Source organism: Crocuta crocuta, unplaced genomic scaffold (genome assembly GCF_008692635.1).
Source record: "Crocuta crocuta isolate KB4526 unplaced genomic scaffold, BGI_CrCroc_1.0 scaffold812, whole genome shotgun sequence".
NCBI lineage: Eukaryota > Metazoa > Chordata > Mammalia > Carnivora > Hyaenidae > Crocuta > Crocuta crocuta.
Genome location: NW_027530976.1, coordinates 963,373 through 973,508, shown reverse-complemented (window position 1 = coordinate 973,508; position 10,136 = coordinate 963,373). Strand labels below are relative to the sequence as shown.

Genomic DNA, 10,136 nt, shown 5'->3' with positions numbered 1-10,136 from the left:
CAGACTGTCAAGATTACTTCATTCAGACCTCCCCATGTGTCACCACGGGGTTAAGAAGTATACTGCAGTAGAAGATGACCAAAATCTTTTGACTAAAGCTTCCCCTCCCATGACCCTTGCAACAGGACCAAATCTCTCATGATATGTAAAAATACGGCAATCAAGCACCCTCTTGATGTTATAAGGGCACAAAGAATTTAAAAAAAAAAGAGAGAGAACAAACATAATCCTGTCTTAAGAATATAATGATAACCTTGTTAGCAAGTCAAAATAAAATGGTATTCTTCAGTTTCATGAGGTGACTCCACTTACACAAAAGCAAAAAAGTTTATCATACATATTTAAAGGAATGTCTTGTGAAAGAGGAACGAGACTCAGGCTAAATGTTATCAAGGGTAGAGTTTACGTCACCATTTAGAAACTCAGGTGGATATACTGTCTCCATCTGAGGAAAGTAGAAAGTCCTCCCTCAGATGGTAATGAGTTCTACCACCAAACATGTTTAAATCAGATCAGGCATCAAATTCCAGAAGTAAACATCAATTGATTCAAAGGGGGAAAAATCTTAAACAGAAACTGGCAGTGTTAGGTTAAAATTCCTAACATGAGCATTCTGGGATTCTATCAGAGAGGAGCTCAGACTGTGCTGTTTGCCAGCAAAGTCTCACAGAAAGAAAGAAACAATGAAAAAAAGCTAAAGCATAAATAACGGAAAATAGATGCTAACATAGAAGTAACACCTACTCTACAACTAATTGCTGGTGTGATTCTCCTCTAATTGCATGGCTGCGAATGTGTCTTTTCTTCTTAAATCTTCTGCCACGATGGCTAAATCCAAGCATAGTTTACAGCAGCTCTTAGAAGGGAATACATTTTGGAGTAGAAGTTGTAGAATTCCCTTCACAATACCTGTCATTATTCTATTTGATCTTATTGACTTCAGTATCATTCTCAGGTGATACTTTCCAGATTAATGAGTGGATTGCTTGCAGAGAGGAAAGTAAACACTTTTCTCTTAATGAAATGCGTTAAAGAATTAACTTTATGTCTGCCCATTTTATAGGAGTGGTATTTCTAAGCCCTGTTAAAATTGTTTTATAGACTTCCTAACCACTATAACACATTAGGGGGTAATCACATTAGATGTTGCCTGCTGAGCCTGGCAAGACTTGGTCAGTAGTTTAAAGAAACAGTTCCAATAATGCAGTCAGCTCACTAGTAGCTGGGTGACTCTAACTGAAATAACTGGACTGTACCATTAGTCCAAATAAGCACTACAATCCCATTTTTGCTTCATTTGAAACCAAGATTAAGAAGATGCCACTTATAAAAATGATCTTCATTATAATATTCTCCTCAAGGGTCAGGATTGTACGAATATAAGTGAAACCTCATACTGATACACATTTTTAGATCATGTGTCTGTAAGTTTTGATTATAAGTATCAATTACCCACATAATCAAGTCACTTCTGTGGCTATATAATTCCGATTATATACTAAATCTCAACGTGTCCATTTCAATTGACAACTATTAGGTGAAGATCAAGCAGACTTTATGCTGATACTCTTGACAAAGCACACTCACTATGGTGTGGATGGAGTTTATGCCTTATCGCTGTAGGAGCTGGACCCAAAGATTCCCTTATCCTACCTCCCATTATCCCCACATCTTGCTTCCAGACACTTATGAAGTCATCTCCTACACTGTACTAGGATGCGTCTGTGTGCCTATAGAATGTAGCAGAGGTGATGGTATATCATTTCAGAAGTGAGGTTGGATTCTGTCTTTTGGGTCATTCTTCCTGAGGGAAGCAAGCCAGCTGCCGTGTTGTGAAGATACTGAGAGCCAATAGAGAGGGCCATATGGCAAAGGAGTGAGTTATCCAAGCCCAGAAAGAGAATAAATGTTTGTTGTTTGAAGCTACTAATTTTGTGATCATTTTTTCTTGCAGTAATAACTAAATTCAGCATGTAAGAAATGGGATGCTACGCTAAGAAAAATTCTAAAATAGGAGAATAACGTGGAACCGAGGGTAATGCTGGTAAAAGCTTAAAGTGGCTAGAACACAAAGACCTAAAGAATTAAAAAAACCTAATGGAAAAATATAATTAGCAATAAGGTTGCCTGTAATAATGCGGTAGACAAAAATGTGCTAAAGAACTGAGTGATTCTGCCTAAAGATTTTCCATTCAAAGTATTAAGAGTGTCCGTTGTTCCTCCTTGCTGTATATGAGAAAACTTTTCAGGAAAGATAAATTAAAGGAAGAACTGATAAGCAAAAAGAGGTCATTATCATTGCTAACAATATTCTATTAATAAATATGTAATGCAATGAGATGACATAACAACTTCCTTAAAATATGCAAATGGAGATTTTGAACAGATTGGTTAACATAAAATAAATTGAAATGGTAGTTAAAGACAAGTTTTCCTTTGCAACATTCCAACCCACCCTACATTAAATTATCATCATTATCTGTCACAAACTGAGTCTGGAGTTCTCTCTTGTTCAGCAAGAGAGGGGATACAAAATTAAATACATACGAGAGATGCTAATGTCTGGGAGGGGACAAGAGCCCAGAACAGATACGTTTTGTCTCCATTTCTACTGAGCACATAAGATCTTACACACGTGGTGAACGTGAAGAAAAGAAGATCTGACACATGTGAATGTGGGGAAAATAATTAGACAGTAATCATTAACTTGCATGTGTAAAAAGCAAAGGGTTTGGAGGGGGGCAAATGGTGTTTGTGATCAAGGTATACTGGCACCAGATGGAAAGAAATTTCCTGCAGGTGATATAACAAGTTACTTGTGATTTCCTTACAATATTTCACTAACTTTGGGCACTTTCACCCCATGGTGGCAGCTTTCCGCACTAAGCTTTTTTCTAACCCATTTATGGAAGTATAAGTAATTCTTGAACCCATTTTGCCACAGTCATCTTCATTATCATCATCATCATCATCATTATGGTAGATAGAATGATAAGTGAGAGTTACCAAACCATCCAGGATAACTTATGCTTATTCTTATTTTCCTAGGGCAACTATGATGAAGTAATACAAAATATGCTCAGACAAAACAACAGAAATTTATCCTTTCAGAGTTCCGGAGCTAGAAGGCCAAAAGATGTTGACACGGCCGTGCTCTCTCTTCTAGCTTTTGGTAGACTTTTTTTTTTTTTTTAATAGACCTTATATTTAGAGCAGCTTTAGGTTAAAGCAAAACTAAGTGGGAAGGTACAGAGATTTGTTATAAATTTCCTTCCCCTAGACATGTATAGCTTCCCCCATTATCAGCATCCTCCACCAGCGAAGTGCATTTATTACAACTAACGAACAGCACATTATTATCATCCAAAGCTCATAGTTTACATTAGCATTCACTTTTGCCATTGGGCATTGGGCATTTCTTTGGGTTCAGACAAATGCACATGGCATGTATTTTCCAGTAGAACATCAAACAAAGTAGTTTCACTGAATTTGTAATACTCGTATTTATCCTGCCCTCCTCTCTGATCCCTGGCAACCAATTATCATTTCACTGTCTCCATAATTTTGTCTTACCCAGAATGCCATACAGTTAGTAACAAACAGTATGTAGTCTTTTCAGGTTTGTTTCTTTTACCTAGTAATCCACATTTAACTTTCTTCATGTTTTTTCATGGCTTGATAGCTCACTTCTCTTTAGTGCTGAATAATATTCCATCATCTAGATGTACCTAGTTTATCCATTCACCTACAAAGGGATGTCAAGGTTGTTACAAGTTTTAGCAATTATGAATAGAAATGTTTTAAACACCCATGTGCAGGCTTTTGTGTGAACATAGGTCTTCAACTTCTTTTGGTAAATACCAAGCAGTATAACTGGTGGATCGTATGGTAACAATATGTTTAGTTTTGTAAGAAACAACCAAATTGTTTTGCATAGTAGCTGTGCCTTTTTATATTCCCAAAAGTGATGAATCCAAGTTCCTGTTACCTCATATACTTGTCAGTATTTGGTGCTGTCACTGTTCTGGAATTTGGCAATTCTACCAGGTATCTCATTGGTATCTGAACTTGCATTTATTTAATTATCTATAATGTGGAGCATCTTTTCTTATGCTTATTTGCCACCCATGTATCTTCTTTGGTGACATATCTGCTAAGGTCCCTGGCACATTTTTATATCAGGCTGTTTATTTTTTTATTGTTGAGGTTTATTTTAATTAAAAAAATTAATGTTTATTTTTCAGATTGAGAGAGAGAGAGAGAGAGGAGGGAGTGGGTGCAGGGCAGAGAGAAAGAGGCGGAGACAGAATCTGAAGCAGACTATGGGCTCTGAGCTGTCAGCACAGAGCCTGATGCGGGGCCTGAACTCATCAACAGTGAGATCATGACATGAGCCAAATTTGGACACTCAACGGACTGAGCCACCCAGGCACCCAGTCTTATTGTTGAGTTTTAAGAGTTCTTTGTGTATTTTGTATAACAATCCTTTATTAGAGACACCCTTTAGAAATATCTTCTCTGAGTCATTATTCTTTTCATTCTTTTGAGAATGTATTTTGCAAAGCAGCAATTTTTAATTTTATTGAATTCCAGTTTATCAAATTTTTTCTTTCATGGATTATGCTTTTATTCTTTTATTTAAAAAGTCATTGTCAAACTCAAGGTCATCTACATTTTCCTGTATGTTATCTTCTAGGATTTTTATGTTGTTTTTTACACGTAGGTCTTTAACCCACTGTGCATTAATTTTTGTGAAAAGTCTTTCCTTTTCTACTGGCTCCTTCTCTCCTGAGCTATATTCATATGTTGCTGTTGTTGTTCCTGAAAATCCATCTGAGCTGTTTCGGTCCCTACAATTCCTGGCCATGGTGATCTGGAGGCTGATGGCAGTGAGGTTCTGTCACTGTAGGACCAGTCCAAATCCTCATCATCAAAGATGACCATTCTTCTGAGATAGTTGAGATCACACTAAATCAATTGCTTCCCTTGGAAGCTTTCAGGGCCAAGGAGATCATTACTGTATGCATTATGAAAGGAAAATCATTTCTGAAAGAGTTCATGGTGAAATACATGTACAATCAGTTGATTAGATCGGACATTATAATGAACCACTGACTGGTTTTTCATAAAGAGGTCTAATGAGAGAGCACAATAATTCAGATATGGACTTGTCTTCCTTTTCAACAAGAGGGATGGCTAAAACGGTTGCAGTGTTATTGATCGACACTCAGGGAACTTTTGACAGTCACTCTGAGAGATTCACCCACAATATTTCTCCTTGGCGAAATGATAAGCTTAATATAGGTATATTAAGATCCCAAAATGTCTAAGAGAATGATCTTCAGAATCTTCAGCTTTTTTATGAGTATGGCTGACTGGCATGGGGGGAAATATTCCTGAAGCCACTTCAAAACCTGATATTTTTTGTTTGAGAACTAAAGTTCCCCATATGAATTTGGGAAGCAATAGTGGCACTAGTTCTTAGAAAACTTCCTCAAATTTTCAGAAAACTAATATGAAGAACTACAGAATGTTTGAAAACACATCTACTGGTTTCACCAATATCTACTGTTTTCTACTATCTCATCCTGGCTTAAGAGTAGTTACCAATCCATACTTTGATAGAAAATTTAAAGAAAAATGGAGAATTTTATTGTATGCCTTTGTCCTGAGAGTCCAGATATTAAAGAATAATAAAATAAATTCACTTGCAAAGGTTTGGTGGACTACTTCAAGAATTGTATAAAAATGTGTTAATGTGAAGAATTACCATATACCAAAACCATGTACAGACCAAAACAGAAGTTAACAATTTAGTGTCCATAGCAACTGATCAAGACATATACAACAGAAAGATAAAAAAGATTTATGGTTGTAGCAAACCATTTCTGGTCCCAAATGACTTGCAGACCAAATATCTGGAGCTTAAGAAAGAATTTGTAAAACTATACTGAAGTGAAAAAGATGCATGGGAAAGAATGTAACTAGTGTTATCAGCAGCAGTTGGGGAGTAAAACAGATAAACTCTACATCCAGTATATCAAGCAGAATAATAGCAAAAATATCTTCCATGCAGCTCGTACCCCACCACACTGTTTATCATCATCTTTATCATATAAGTGATTGCTGGTATAACTAGATTCATTGGTTTGGAGCATATAGCTCAACAACGCAATACGATAAAGGAATTGACCCTTATCACCCTGTGTTCCTGGGCATATATTTGCTACTCTGGAGAATACCAACAGCTGATGCTGTAATAGATCAGGTAGGTATAGCCTTGTTGGACTTGGCCTTTATACAAGCTTCACAGTACAGCAGCAACCAATAAAAATCTATATCATCTAGCTTTTCCTGCTCCAAAGTCAGACTCTACTACAGTACTAGAAAGGAAGAAAATTTAATTCAAATTTTAAAAAGTGGTGATGTGTAACTAATTTTCAGTTAAATATTAAGTTTTATGTCTCTTTGCAAAGATTCAAACTGCTTTTATCAGAACAGAGTAAAACACCAAACAGCTCTGAAGACTGCAAAAAGTAAAAGTTCTTTTACTTCAGTATTTAATAAGCAGATGTATGTATATATGGTTATACCATTTTGTTAGCATGCTGTTTCCTGATTTTGTGTTCAAATATGCTGTCATAACTTAAAGTATTTGTCAATCTATAACACTGCTACTTATGTCCTCAAATTTATTAAATATTACCACTGGGTTATAATTAAACCATATTTTTAAAAGTTGTGGGAGTTGTTAAGTCTGTGTATAAATTCATGTTTTTGCATGTTTGTGACCCATTGTTTCAGTACAACTTGCTGTAAGAAAAAAATCCTTGCTCTATTGTCTTCTCTCTGTGCCTTTGTCAAAGATGAGTTGACACTATTTACATGGGTCTATTTCTGGGTTCTCTATTCTGTTCCACTGATCTATTTATCTTTTATTTTGCCACCATCACACTGTCTTGATTACTATAGCTTGTAGTAAATCTTTAAATTGGATAATATCAATATTCCAACTTTGTTCTCCTTCATTACTATGATGGCTATTCTGGGTCTTCCTCCTCTCCATATAAACTTTAGTATTAAATCATCAATATCAATAAAATAACTTGCTGGAATTTTGGGTAAAAATATATTCAAACTACAGAGCAAGTTAGGGAGTGTTGACGTCCATGAACATAGAATATCTGTTTATTTAGTTATTCTTTGATCATTCCATCAGAGTTTTGCAGTTTTTCTTATGTTTTTTACACATTTTTGTTAGATTTATATCTATTAATTTCATTTTTGTACATTAATGTAAATGATATTTGGAGTTTTTCAAATTTCAAATATCACTTGTTCATTGCTACTATGCAGGAAAGCAACTAACTTTTTTATACTAACTTGGTATCTGCAACCATGCTATAATCATTTATTATCCCAAGAAGTTTGTTTGTATGTTTTTTACATTTTCTACATAGATGATCATGTCATTTGCAAAAAAAAAAAAAAAGTTTATTTTCTTCCTTTAAATTGTGTACATTTAACTTGCTTTTCTTGTCTTATTGCATTAGCTGGGATTTCTAGTATAATGATGAAAAGCAGTGGAGAGAAGGAACATCCTTATCTTGTTAGTTATGTTACTGGGAAAGCTTCAAGTCTTTCAAAATTAAGTATGATACTAGCTGTAGATGTCTTTATTAATCAATTTTGTTTTATCAAGTTGCAGAAGTTTGCCTGTATTCCTAGTTTACTCAGAGTTTTTAAGCATGAAGGAATATTGGATTTTGTCAAAGGCTTTTTCTGCATCTAACGATAATCATGTGATTTTTCTTCTTTGGACTATGATGTGATGGATTATAATGATTTTCAAATGTTGAAATAGCCTGGAATAAATCCCATTTGTTGGTTGTGTATAATTCTTTTTATACATTTTTGGATATGATTTGTTAACATTTCATTGCAAATTTCTGCATCTATATTCATTAGAGATATTGGCATGTAATTTTTTTTGTAATGACTCTGTTTGGTTTTGGTAGTTGAGTAATGCTGTTCTTATAAAATGAGTTAGGAACTATGCCCTCTGATTTTATCTAAAAAATTTACAGACAATTCATATGATGTTTTCTTACATGTTTGGTAAAATTTACCGGGGAACCCATCTGGGCCTGATGCTTTCTATTTTTCAAGGTTATTAGTTATTATTTTGTATTCTTTAATACATATAGGCCTATTCACAGTATTTATTATCTTTTGTGTAAATTTTAGTGAATTCTTTCTTTGAAAGAATTAGTTTTTCTCCTAAGTTATTAAATTTGTGGCCATAGAGTTGTTCTCAGTATTGTTACTATCTTTTTTTAATGTCCATGAAACATGCAGTGTTGCCTTCTCCTTCATCTCTGATACTGTTTGTTTTCCTTCTCTTTTTTCTTAATTTGCCTGGCTAGAGTCTCATCAAATTTATTCATCTTTTTGAAGAAACAGCTTTTGATTTTGTTTACTTTTTCTATTGTTTGACTGTTTCCAATTTCATTAATTTTTTGATGCAGTTTTTACTACTCATTTGCTTCTGCCTAGTTTGGATTGAATTTGCTCTTCTTTTTCCACTCTCCCAAGGTGGAAGTTTAGATTATTTTAGATCTTTCTTATTTTCTATTATATGCATTCAATGCTATAAATTTCCCTTTAGGCACTGCTTTTACTGCATCACACGAATTTTGAAAATCTTTGTTTTCATTTTCACCTAGTTCAAAATATTCAAAAATTGCTCTTGTAATTTTTTCTTTGACCCATGTGTTATTGAGAAGTTTGTTATTTAATCTGCACATACTTTGGGATTTTCCAGTTTTCATGCTGTTTTTTATTTCTAGTTCAATTCCACTGTGGTCTGAGAGGAGATATTCTGTGATTTCTATTCTTTCAAATTTGTTAAGATGTGTTCTACATTGGTAAATGTTCCATGTGCTGGTGAATTTTTGAGGTGACACAACCAACTCATAGCTATCTGCTTTCCATCTACCTCCCCCAAACTATACCCTTCGCATGTGCTAAATACATGTACCCCATTCCATTATCTTTCAAAGCATTAACATTTTCCATTACTACTTCTAAATCTAAAATTTCACCTTAATAGAGTTAACTGAAAAAGTCCCAAATCTCATCATTGAAAGCATCTAAATTATGTATGAGAGAGATGATAGATATGGTTCATCCTGGGGTAAAAGTCCTCACCATCTCTGAATATTTAAAATAGAGAAATCAAATTATCAATTTCCAAAATGTAATGGTGGTCTAAGAATAAGAGTTACATTCACATCCAAAAGGAATAAGTCTCAAGAAAAAAAAAAAAATGTTCACAGGTCCCAAGCAAGCCTAAAGCCTATCACAGCAAAATCCATTAAATTTCAAGGCCTGAGAATAATCCACTGTGGCTCTATCCATTGGGCCCCATCAAGACAGTCCCACACACTCAGTCCTCCATGGCAATATCTCTGTCCTCTGAGCTCATAGTAGTATCCACCCTAATCCTTCTAGCCAAAGTGTAACCAGGCACACTTTTGTGTTGTTGTTTTTTCTCCAGAGCACATGTTTAGATTTTCAAAAATATGGATAGGCTGAGAATTTTCTAAAGCATCAAGCTCCCTGCTTCTTAAAAACAAGGATCACCTTTACTTCAATGTCCAAAATTACATTCCTCATTCCGTCTGAGATCCTATATGAGTAGCATCTTTAATTCATATTTTTACCTCTTTGAGGCAAACTAAACTTTTTCCAGTGTGCACCTCAAAAACTCTTCCATCCTCTACCCATTACTCAATTCTAAAGCCACTTTCATATTTTTTATTCATTACAGCACTGTGCCATTTTCCAGTACCAAAATATTTATGAGTCCCTAGGATTGTTACAATAAACTGCCACATACTGAATGGCTTAAAACAACAGAAATTTATTCTCTCATACCTCTGAGAGTTAGAAATTCCAAATAAAGATGTTGGGAAAGCCATGTTCTTTTCCCTAGCTTCTGCTGCTCGCCATCCTTGGTGTTTTTTGGGTTTTAGCTGCTTAATTTCAATTTCTTCCTCTGTTGTCATGTGGCAACCATTCCTTTGTATGTCTGGTCTTCAAACATCAGTCTCCTCTTTCTGTGTGCCTGTGTC

General features: G+C 34.9%; 1 pseudogene; it reads left to right on the top strand.

Annotated features, from left to right (window-relative positions):
* Positions 1-1,588: 1,588 nt before the first annotated feature.
* LOC144236508 (atlastin-1 pseudogene) lies at positions 1,589-6,404 on the top strand (annotated as a pseudogene).
* Positions 6,405-10,136: the final 3,732 nt, after the last annotated feature.